Genomic DNA, 12,338 nt, shown 5'->3' with positions numbered 1-12,338 from the left:
ACTTCTGAGAGGATTAAAAACAAACCAAGGTTCTTCTTTGTTTTCTTTTGTATTTCCTTTACCCTTTCTCCATATTCCTACAAACTGAAATTTTAAGCATGCAGTGAAATCACACAGATAATATTTCTCAAAGGGAATTATATCAAATGTGGTTTACTTCATTTTAAAAAAAAAAACATTACTTGGACTCCACATTTCTTTCTTTCGTGTTTAGGTTCAGGAGGATGTTAAGTAACATTATTTCTATTTAGCCCATTATCTCAAGTTTCAGCATAATAATGTCCCTGCCTTAAGGTAGAGGTTAGTTTAATTATTCAAATCTCAGTTGAAAGAATTCTGGAGAACTCTATCCAAATCACCAGACATTTACATTAGCTAACTTCCTGTTGGAGGATAAACAGTCTGCAGATGCTGAATATGAAAGATAGGAAATAATGCCCATTCACAATATTTGTCTACTATTCCTGCTGCAGCTAAGATTATAAAAGATAGAATGTTAACTTCAATAAAAGAGAGCTTGAATTGACAAGACTTATAGTAGAAAATATTGTGAAACAGTATACTGTCTTTTCATATGTACGGTTTATCATCATTATTTATATCAGACTATGAGAAACAGATGTAAGATGTCTGGAGTTTTCTCTAGGGAGAAATAAGTAATACTAATGAAATACAGATTACGCTTAAACAGATAATCAAGAAATTAAAATTTATGGCACCGAACAACTCTTGGCATGGGAATGATCTACTTGAAGCTTCTGAAGGCATCATGCACCTGAGAAGAAATATCAGATACTCTGAAAAGAGAGAAAGGGTAATTGAACATTTTATATGATTCCATATTCTCTCCTTTCTTGGCATATCAATTGTTCTTTTTCTTACTAGTTTTAGTGGTTGCACTAGAGTTTGCTATATACATTTACAACTAATCCAAGTCCACTTTCAAATGACACTATATTGCTTCACGTATAGTGTAAGCACTTTATAAAAACAAAATGTTCCTAGTTCCTCCTTCCTACCCCTTATATAATTGCTGTCATTCATTTCACTTATATATAAGCATATATACATACATGAACATACATAATGAAATACATTGTTGCTATCATTATTTTGAACATACAGTTATCCTATAAATCAATTAAGAATAAGAAAAATAAAAGTTTTATTTTACTTTTCCTTATTCATTCTCCAGTGTTCTTCTTTTATGTAAATCCAAGTTTCTGACCTATATAATTTTCATTTTCTCTAAACAGCTTCTTTTAACATTTCTTTCAAGGCAGATCTACTCGCAACACATTCTCTTAGTTTTTGTTGTTTTGAAAAAGTCTTTATATTTCCTTCACTTTTGAAGGATAATTTTCCAGGGTACAGAATTCTATGTTGCTAGTTTTTTTCTCAACACTTTAAAGATTCCATTCCCTCTCTTCTTGCTTGTACGGTTACTGAGGTGAAGTCAGACATAACTGTTTTGTTTGCTTCTCTTTAGGTAAGGTGTTTTTTTCTTTATCTTTGATTTTCTAAAGTTTTAATGCAATATGCCTCGGTGGAGTTGTTTTTTGTTTGTTTGTTTGTTTTTTAACTTGGTGTCTGACATTAATTTGGAGAAATTATCAGTCATTATTGCTTTAAATATTGCTTCTGTTTCTTTCCATCTTTCTTCTCCTTCTGTTACATGTATTGTTAACACCTTTTGTAGTTGTCCCACATTTCTTGGATATTGTGTTCTTTCTTTTTCAGTCTTTTTTCCCTTTATTTTTCAGTTTTGGTAATTTCTAATGCCTCTAGCAATTTTTCAATTCTACTTCAGGTTTTCCTACCCTAATATTGGTTCCTGCGTATAAGTGTCTGCTCTGGTAAGTTATGACTCTCTGTATCTGCCTGTTTGTCTCTCCAGTTTTGGGGCAGTAGTTTGCCCTGTCACTCTACTTCACTGATGGATCTAAGAAGAGTTGCTGATTTTTCAGTTTGTTCAGTTTTGCTACTTATTGTTAGAATGAAGATTTTCAATCTCCTTACATTTAGTTTTCAGAGGCTCAGTTTCATTATACAGTAATGAATGCATCTGCACCCTCTATAGTAATTAACTTTTTTAAAGTAAATAGGACATTCAAAAAATTATGTTAAAGACACATTTGTTTTTCATTCAAAATGAAAACTATTTTATCTCATCTCATGGAAAATGTATACATTTATAATTTAAACTGAATACACCAAAGAGAAGCAAATATGGAGGCAATTTTTCAATTATTCATGCCGAAATTAGATCTTAGAATCCTACAGAGAAGCTGGGCAGGATTCATTCTCTGAGACCAATAGTTGCTCATCAAAGAACTATGTTCATTTTAGTTACATAAATGCTGAAATCTTATGTGATCCTACTACCCATTATAAGATATTTAACGTACAGCAGTTGTTATTTAATGGGATGAAAAAATTACATAGATAGTTAATTCTATAGTAAGTCACAATGAGAGAGTCTTAGAAAACACAGAGAACTGAAATGATAGTTCATTTTTTAAGAACACTTTAAACAGTTTCTGAAAAACATGAATTTTCCCATGAGCAAAAAACAAAGCAAATGAACAAAAAACTAAAACAAGGTATGAATATAGAATGCTCCAAAGATACCATATAAACTGCAGAGCTCATCTGTTGCTCATCAGAAAACTGAGACTATATCAGACCTTCACAGAAACTTCTGTAAGTATGAGTAAGTGGTATAGAGGCATGAAAGGCAGCTGGGCTTTTAAAGGAGGGGGTTCATAGGTTTGAGATTCATCCTAAGTGTTGAGTGGAGCAAACTCACAATGAAGAAAACAATGATCTCACCAGGGAAGAGAACTAAAAGGATTTCCTGAAGATTATGGGTCAAGAGAATGACACAGATATGGGTGTTTTTGGATTTATAGTGACATCAGCTGTTGAAAAGTTTACACATCACACATTGTCTAAATGGACCCAGATTTGCAGAGGTGAAATGTCAGCCTGCTAATCTAATATGTCTCTTAGCTTTAGAAGTCAAGGGAATATATGCCTAATTATTATGCAGGGAAAACAGGTGGAGATGATGTGGACATCCAAGTGATGGGGCGACGGATCTTTGGCCATTCATTTTCCTCCCCAGGACATTGAGTGTCTGTTCTCTTCTCCAGGGAACTGCCTGACTTTCTGCTCACTATTTTCCTGGTTATTTGGAAAAGAAGTTAATTACCCACATAGATTGCATTATGTTCTTCCATGATTTCAACTCCTCAAGGCAAACCCTCTGTCCGCAAACTCAAATAGAATATGAATTTCTCTTCTGTGTCCCTAAATACTTGTGCATATCTGTGTCATAGCCCTTATCACTCTGTATGGCAGTACGTTTCAACTTTTTGGTTTTTGAGCATAGAATTTTTGCCAGAATATTTGAAGACATTAACACGTATCTATCAACGTCACTGTGTTCATTGGGTAGCACTTCAGTCTTGTGTTACTATTTGAGAGGGACGTTTAACCTGCTGATTTATACACTCAGGAGGAAAACTTCTCAAACTTTTCAGTAAAGTGCACAATTTCTCAACAGCTTTGGCTTAATATCGCATCTCTTATTCCTCATGGTTTTTTCCTGCAATATGCCACATTGCATAAACTGTTCAACCCCTCTTTCATCTCATTGTATATATCCTACTTTGTAATAAATAAAAATTTAAGTGCTCAAACTTTGGCACATGCCTGTGGAAGATTCAGAGTATACCAATGTCTCATAGTGGCTGAGAACCACTGATTTATCAAAATGGTTGGGCTTTTTTTTTTTTTTTACTATTACAGTTAAATGAATGAATCATTTGAATTGAACATAAGATACTATAAATATTAAGTCTATATAGTACAAATGGAAGAATTTAAAGGACTTTGAAAAAATATGGCATGCTCTAAAATGTGGGCATTTAATTTTTTAAGTCCCATAACTCTCTGACCTAAGCAGCTGCTAATTTTCAGAACTTTCATGTAAAGATTTTGCAAATATGCTTGCTCTTTCTTCCCTGATCCTGGCCTCTTCTCTGTCTTTTGCTTGGCACAAACATTTCCTGGCTCTTCCCTAAAATTTCATTGTAACTCAGAAGTTACATAAGCCTCAGCATGAAAAACTTTAAAACATTAAACCTCCTTTTTTTTTTTTAAAGCTGAGGAATGTATTTTATGGGGTCTGCCCAGGAGAGTTCATTATCACAAAGCTAGTTGTGGCACCTAAATAATTAAACTATAACCAATATACGTGTGAAATCACTGACTTAAGCTTACCTTGGTGACCGTTTGCCATTAAATTAGTAGGATAAATAATTTATGTCAAAATGGAGGCCTGAGATAACGCCACTAAAACTGATAGTACTTATTCATTAATTTTAAGGAATTAGATGAAACACAATTCCCCAAGTGCAAGCTATTCTGTGGCAAAAATGGTGTGTTAGTTCTATAGTTGTATAGATGAGGATTATGGAATTGCTCAGCTGATGTGATAGCTAATGGAGTAGGTGTGTATAAAGCATTGTGCTAAATATATGTGGAAGAAAGGGTGAGTATCTATGTGAAGCAACCAAATGGGAACAAAAAAATTCTTGGGTTAAAAAAACAGAACTATTTATTTTGGTTTTCAATTTATGGAAATGATTCTTGAATTTTGGTTGGTCTCAAATCATTTATCCCCAAAGAAAATCTGATTCAATAGGTCTAGGGTGAAGCCCAACAATATTCTTTTAAAATAAGCACTGCAGATATTTCTGATACAAGTGATTAGTGGACCAAATTTTAAGAAGCACAGGCCTGTGCAGTTTGATGTGTTTGACCACCACGTCAGCCAGGTCCCTGTCTTGTTCATTTGTATAGCTCTAAACTTAGCTTGGTGCCTTCACTCAGTAAACATTGTTTCTCCAAAGAGCACTTGAGCCTAGGTCTGTGCACAGAGTGGACAGTAAGGCAGACAGAGCTTTGACTATGTGGGTGGAAGGAGAACTTTTCAACACCTCATCTCTTAGGACATTCTCTCAAAGTGGCTCTTTTTTGACAGCTGACATTCTGGTGGGGACTTTGATAGAAATATGTCAAAGAAAATAGTTGAAACCAAGAGTTAGACTGTTCAATCCGCAATGGAAACATCAGTGTTTTCAGGGTACATGTCAGTCTGTTTGGTATGCTATAACAGAATATGATAGACTGGGTGGCTTATAAACAACAGAAATTTATTTCTCACAGTTCTGCAGTCTGGAAGCCTAAGATCAAGGCACCAGCATGGTTTCGTTCTGGTCAGGGCCCTCTTCCTGGTTCATAATGGGTGACTTTTCAATGTGTTCTCACATGGTGGAAGGGGGTAGAAAGGAAAAACTGACTTATCCTGTCTTTCTCCTTAACTCTCATGCTACAACCATACTGACAGCACTTCTGATGCCAGATGTAAGGGTTTTTTCCCTACACCAAACAGTTCCTTGTGATACCAGCTGAGTGTCCTGCAATTCAATTCAACTCTGACACTAGCTGGAGTTAGCACAGACTCCATAGGTTAAGGGCTCAGTCCCATGAGACAGCACCCCCCCTTTCAGATGTCAATGGCAAGTAGCATGTTCCCAGGTCACCCACAACTTCTGTCTGACTTGGCTACAAATCAGAGATTCCCATGACTCTTCCTCCTTGGAAAGACCAAATATTAGAACAGAAGATGCTATTCTAGATACTAGTACTCTTATCACTTAGGAAATTACGAGGGTTTTAAGAGCTCTGTGCCGAGAAGCAGGGGCAGAGACCAACTGATGTATTTTCTATAGGGGCTAGCTGGCTTTCTGGGGCCTTTTACAAAAGCACTGATCCCATTCACGAGGGCCCCATCCTCATGACCTAAGCACCTCCCTAAGACCCCACCTCCTAATACCATCACATCAGACATTAGGATTTCAACTTACGAAATCTGGGGGGATACAAACATTCAGACCATAGCAGCGAGACAGATAGGAAAAACTGTGTTGCCTTCTTTCTATTTTGCTCCCTTGCAAGCCAATAAGGCTGACCTCATTTCTTGGCCTAGACCCAAGGATGTTCTCCTATTGTTAGAACCAGGGGGGTACCCTGGACTAGTGGAGAATACAACATCAAAGGAGTAGTTGTCAGTCTTACGATTACATAAAAGATGCTACGTGAACAGGTAATAAGGGCTGCTAACTTAGGGGTGGTCGGGGGAACGACATTGAAGAATTGCTGCTTAAGTTGAGAATTGAATAGTCAGGGGAATTTAGCAAAGTAAAGAATATAGGAGTTGGGTTGAGTGGGGGAGATTTTCATGGAAAGCAAATTGAATGCATACTGGGGTGACTTTGTGGAAGAAAGCCTAATTTGTAACAAAAGCTGAAAAACCAGTAAGGCTGGATCCCTAGAGAATGATGGGAGATAGGCTGGGAAGATAAGCAGGGTTTAGGCCAAGGAGAACTTTACAAGTCACTGAACTTTTAAATTGAGTGACTAGGCACTTAATAAATATTGTAATTGAATATCACAATAATCTCAAAGTTGAGAAATAATCTCAAAGTTCATAAATTTCCTTGAACCTCGATATGGCAGACCCTACTTACATGCTAACAGAACTCCAGTTTGTTTGAGGTTAGCAATATACCCAACCCCAGGGCATGAATCAAAATAGGTCTAATACAATCATGTCTGTTTTCTTCCTGTTTGCCAGCTACTTACTCTCCTAGCCTCCCTCGTGTCAAGGAATGGCCTGTATCTGGCCAATCAGTTGTAAAGGAAACTATGCTCAGGGCTTGCATTAGTTTCCTGTTGCTGCTATTACAAACTACCACAAACTCAGTGCCTTAGCACACAGATGTATCCTCTTAAAGTTCTGGATGCCAGAAGGCCAAACTCAATCTCATTGGGCTAAATTTGAGATGTCAGCAGGGCTGTTCCTTTGGGCAACTCTAAGAGAGAATCAGTTTCCTTGCCTTTTCTAGCTTCCAGAGGCCCACTGCATCTTTGCCTTGTCATTCTTTCCTCATACCACTCCAGCTTCCGGCCAGTCATTATATGACCTATTTTTCTCCTGTGTCAAACTCTCTCTACCTCCCTCTCCTAAGGACCCTTGTGATTACATACAGGGCTCACCTAGTTAATCCAGAATCATCTCCCATCTCAAGATCCTTAATCATACCCGCAAAGTCCTTTTGCCATATAAAGTAACACTCACTGGTTCTCGGGGCTAAGATGAGGATACGGTGGCTATTATTCCACCTACCAGGTCTTTGGGTAAGTATTTGCTTTCTGATCATTGGAGAGCCCTCTTTTCAGTCTCCCCGTTCCTTGCTAAGAATTCGTGGGCGAGATTATTTTTGTAGCCATGGTTTTTTATTAAACATTTTTAAAATAAAGTTTTTCCAGCCTTATTGAGGTATGACTAACAAATAAAAATTGTATGTATTTAGACTGTACAGTGTGATGTTTCTTTAAGGTGTAAGATGTGATGATTTAATATACATATACATTGTGAAATGATTATCACAATTAAGTTAATACATCTGTCATCTCACACAGTTACTTTTTTGGTGAGTGTGTGTGTGTGTGTGTGTGTGTGTGTGTGTGTGTGTGTGTGTGTTGAGAACACTTAAGATCCACTCTCAGCATATTTCAAGTATGCAATACAGTATTATTCACTGTAATCACCACAACTTAATCAGCATATAACTGAAAATTTGTACCCTTTGACCAACAGGCTCTCCATTTCCCTTACCCTTGAGCCACTGGCAGCCATCATTCTACTCTCTGGTTCTTTGGGTGTGACTTTTTTAGATTCCACACATAAGTGAAATCATACAACACTTTTCTCTCTCTTCCTGCCTATCTCGATCACTTAGCATAACGTCCTCCCCAGGTTCATTTTTTTTTTGCGGTACGCAGGCCTTTCACTGTTGTGGCCTCTCCCGTTGCAGAGCACAGGCTCCGGATGCGCAGGCTCAGCGGCCATGGCTCACGGGTCCAGCCGCTCCGCGGCACGTGGGATCTTCCCGGACCGGGGCACGAACCCATGTCCCCTGCATCGGCAGGCGGACTCTCAACCACTGCGCCACCAGGGAAATCAGGGAAGCCCCCTCCAGGTTCATTTTTGTGGAGGCTCGGATGCTTGGAGCTGCTGCAGCCATTTTATAACCGGTAAATGACATCAAAGGATGAAAACCCCACACTAAGGACAGAGAGAGACTGGGCTCTTGATAGCAATGTTGAGCTACTGCACAGAACCTTGAACAATATGCCTCCAAATTTCCTTTAGTGAAGACAATTAACTGACTTTTCTATTGATGCCACAGTTAGTAGGTATTGTTACTTGCAGCTGAATACATCCTCATGGTTCCGTTTGACAAGTGAAGTTCAGTGCTGTTTGTAGCCAGGAAAATGTTATATTATTTCAATATTATGTGGATCAGACTTTAATAATATAGACCTTAATATTAATATAGAACCAGACATTTGCACAGACAGAAGAGAATGAAGAGAACATCTGGTTCAGCCTCTTTATTTTAAAGATCACTAATTTGAAGCTCAGAGAGTTGATAGATTTCTGCAAAGTCAACAGCCAAAATTCATTCATTACTAGGATTACAATTTCATCTCCTGGCTCCTGGCTCAACAATATTTCCCCTACCCATGAAGCCTTGGAACAATTGAAATGATAACTTGGAGGGGAAAAAAAGGCAAAGAACAAACATCTTACACTTTCTCTTGGATGCAGGCTTTAACTAGGTTTAAAGTTCTTCTAAGATAATATAATTTAATGGGGAGAGCTCTTGACGTTAAAAGGCAAAATTTGTATTTAAAAGGCTAGGATGGTGACACATTAAAGCACTTTCAGGAGGTTAGCAATGAATACCAAGAATAACTGATGGTTGTTATGATACAAGAACAAAGAAGTTGATTCTCTGGATTTAAAGTTGTTTCAGTGTCATTGTTGCTCATGAGGAGAAGTAGACACCTGGATTTCTTTTTTTCTCAGGACAGCTTTATCCAAATAAAACTCAGTGTGTTTCACCAACCCATAATGGAAAGTGCCCGTCACTCCTTGAATATCATCATGTGGTTGGTGGCCGGTGGATAATGGAGCACTGAGTGTCAAGGTGACTGGCTTTCAATGAACACAAAACTAAAAATTATAGACCTGTCATTCCAGAGGCAGGCCACAATTAGCTGTCTATGCAACTTGAAATTTCCATTTTGCCAGCTGAATAATCCGTTGACTGGAGTTTCTCATTTTAGATGCACTTCCAAGCCTTTTGTGTGCTGGTCTTTTAAAATGTGGATTCTAACGTAAATAAACAGTGCACTTAATCAGATGTATTCTTTTTTAGAAACACCCCCTTCCCAAATACAGACAAACCCCAATATTGTTTTAATAGTAACAACAATAGTGGGACAAAACAATTTAAACCTTGTGTATTTTATTCAGGGATAGTAAAAATTCAAGCTGAAAAATGAGAATCATGCCTTAATATCTGGGAGTCCAGGGTTGAAAAAGAGAAATCGAGTTTTTGGCAGTTAGATGAATTGATAAGATCACCAAGTGAGAAGTAAAATCAGTGCTAAAAGTCAAAACTGGGGAATTTTAGTCTTGGAAACACTGAAAACTGTCTGTTTACCTAGTTTTCTATCTAGATTTGGTTTCTAATTCTATATCTGAGTTCTATCTTTCCTCTATCCTAGCCTTTCAGAGCCAGAGAAAATGATTCCAAAGTGAGGTCTATTGGAAAATTGTATTGCAATTTCCATTCGTTTGCTGTAAATGCGGTGAACTCCAGGACTCTGCAGTCTCAGATCTGATTCTGGACCATCTTCTTGAACCTGGATCTTCACTACCCTCCATGTCCCTCGCCCCCCGTCCACAGTACTCTCTGCCTCACTTGGATGATTCCTGTCTAAATTTAAGTTGACTAGCCACAAGGATGCAAGTAAAGTTGACCATCAATACTAATTAAGGCAAAGATCAGAAGTCTGGATCAGAAGTCTTTGAGTGAAATTCTCACTACAAGTCTTGGAAATCTCATGATTCTATTTAACTTTTCCATCATCGTTTGAATTACTGAAAATGTTAGGCAAGTTTACGTGGAATAGAAGAGGCTTGCTAGACACAGAAAAAAATTGAATTTGTATTGTATTGAAATAGGTCCTAACTAGACTGTGGATGGTGAAATATTGACTATTCTATTGTTTTGAATGACTGAGTGTCATATTTTACTGGGAATTGATTTCTGAGGCTCAGTCAAGGAGTGATTGAATTTGCAATTAGTCACTCTGTTGTGTAACTCAGATTATGCAAAGATCATTCTGAAACGGCAATTGAGATTTAACCGAGGATGTAGTGCATGGTTTCTCTTTAATTTCTCTTTATTTGTTGTTGTGTATTCAGTTTTTAAAGGAGCAAAAGACCTTTTTTCATCTCTCTAGAAAAAAAAAGGACGTAATCTAGGCTTGACTATCTGTTTTATAAGAATCTAAACCTAGCAATTTGTTACTATCCTGTCTCGCATTTCAAAAAATAGTAAGCTTTGTCATTTATTCCTGATGATTAGCACAAAAAGGGAAAGGCTTTTCAAAACCAAGATAGAATCTCTGTAATTCCAAAAGTGTCCATTTAAGAAATATAAACTGTGACGATAAGCAAAGGCTATTTTCTCTAAAGGAAAGCATTTTCAAATGAACAGAATAAGCAAATGTGGATTTAATTAGGTGGAGTCAGATGGGTATTAATTATTCACCTTTCCAGGGCGAGAATAGTGTTGCTAAAGAAATGAATAAGGCATGCTACTGGCTTCTTTCCTTTCTGTTGCTGCTGCTCTGATCTGAACTGGCTGAAGATGTGATAGCAGGGGGACAGAATGAAAATCTCCCCTTCCCTTCACAACTGGGGGTAGATTGTCTTTGAAAAGCATAGTATCTTCCATTGAAATAAAATGTTATTGACTATCCACTTTGAGACATAATAAACCTTCTTATATTTCTTTCTTATGTCAGGACTATACACACATTCATTTGTTATACTCTTTTTAACACCTGAAAAATAGCTAAAGTTTGTCCTAATTTTCAGTTACATATATGCTAGAATTAGAGATAATAGCCAAAGGGTCAAAAATTCAAGTTGATGATAGTCACACAATGACTAGACCTGTTTGCTTCTGCACAGTCTCTTTTAAAAGCATTTGTTAAGCATCTGCTCCCTTGCCCAAGTAGGATGCATGATGCATATGGAGTCTTTCAATGAACTATACTTAAAACCAGTGCAGTAAAAGATCAGCACTTATCTGAGTACCAAAAAATGTGTTAGTTCCGGGGCTTCCCTGGTGGCGCAGTGGTTGAGAGTCCGCCTGCCGATGCAGGGGACACGGGTTCGTGCCCCGGTCCGGGAGGATCCCACATGCCGCGGAGCGGCTGGGCCCGTGAGCCATGGCCGCTGAGCCTGCGCGTCCGGAGCCTGTGCTCCGCAACGGGAGAGGCCACAACAGTGAGAGGCCCGTGTACCACCAAAAAAAAATAATAATAATAATAACTGTGTTAGTTCCAAGTGGCAAAAAGTGGAGTCAGAAAGAACCTAGGGATAAGATTTAGCAAATTTGGGTTCTAGTCCTGACGCTGCTAGTGACTACATGTTACATATCTCTCAATATTTGTCAAAATATTTGTCAGTGTGTGTCGGGTGGTGGTGAGCTCATGTGACAGGATGGAGCTGGAGGGAATAGAGGCAGAGAGAAACCAACCCTGAATAGTGTTTCCAAGAAGCGAAAAGACTCTGTTATCCTGTCTACGTCCTAATTACATGCGTACTATACACACTTTCGATTCCTTAGGTAACCTCCTGTTAACTGCCTTTTATAGCTGAGGAAACCAAAACACATGAAGACAAGTGAGTTGGCTCAAACTGAACAGCTTGTCAATAGCAAAGCTGGAACCAGACTCTAAGCCTCTGATTTTCTGTGTAAGATACATTTTCCCCCTAAATGAGTTATTTTAACCATGGGTCTCTGAAAATACTCGATCTTTTCAAAGTAACTCTGCATCCCTATAGGTTGCTGCAGATAGCTCTTTTAAAAATTGAAATAACTATGATCATCTTAAGTCCATTATAAATTTTGATCTGGTATAGAAAAATATGCCATATTTATATGTTAACTATGTTTTAAATTCCATGGCTATAAAGGAAAAGAATTGTAGATATATAGGAAAAGTTTCCATTCTTAATTTTAAATCATATTTTGTTGGGGAGAGGTATGTAAGGAATAGAATAGGAGTCAAAAACACTGAATCCACTCGTGCAATGACTGTTTAGGTAAAATTCC

The 12,338-nt window shown here is 37.8% G+C and overlaps 1 long non-coding RNA gene across 4 annotated transcripts in view; it reads left to right on the top strand.

Moving 5' to 3' along the window:
- The window catches only part of LOC138842775 (uncharacterized), a 64,961-nt gene that overhangs the window by 32,144 nt on the left and 20,479 nt on the right, over positions 1–12,338 (top strand). The window contains exon 5 of one of the 4 annotated variants that reach the window (XR_011377618.1): positions 692–815. The exons of the other annotated variants lie outside the window; for them this stretch is intronic. This is a non-coding gene — a long non-coding RNA (uncharacterized lncRNA). Of the gene's footprint in view, positions 1–691; positions 816–12,338 lie in introns of those variants that run through there. 4 annotated transcript variants of the gene reach the window in all.

The sequence above is a fragment of the Globicephala melas genome, chromosome 8 (genome assembly GCF_963455315.2).
Source record: "Globicephala melas chromosome 8, mGloMel1.2, whole genome shotgun sequence".
NCBI lineage: Eukaryota > Metazoa > Chordata > Mammalia > Artiodactyla > Delphinidae > Globicephala > Globicephala melas.
Note: the sequence above shows the minus strand (reverse complement) of the source record. Positions and strands in the feature narration are given on the sequence as shown.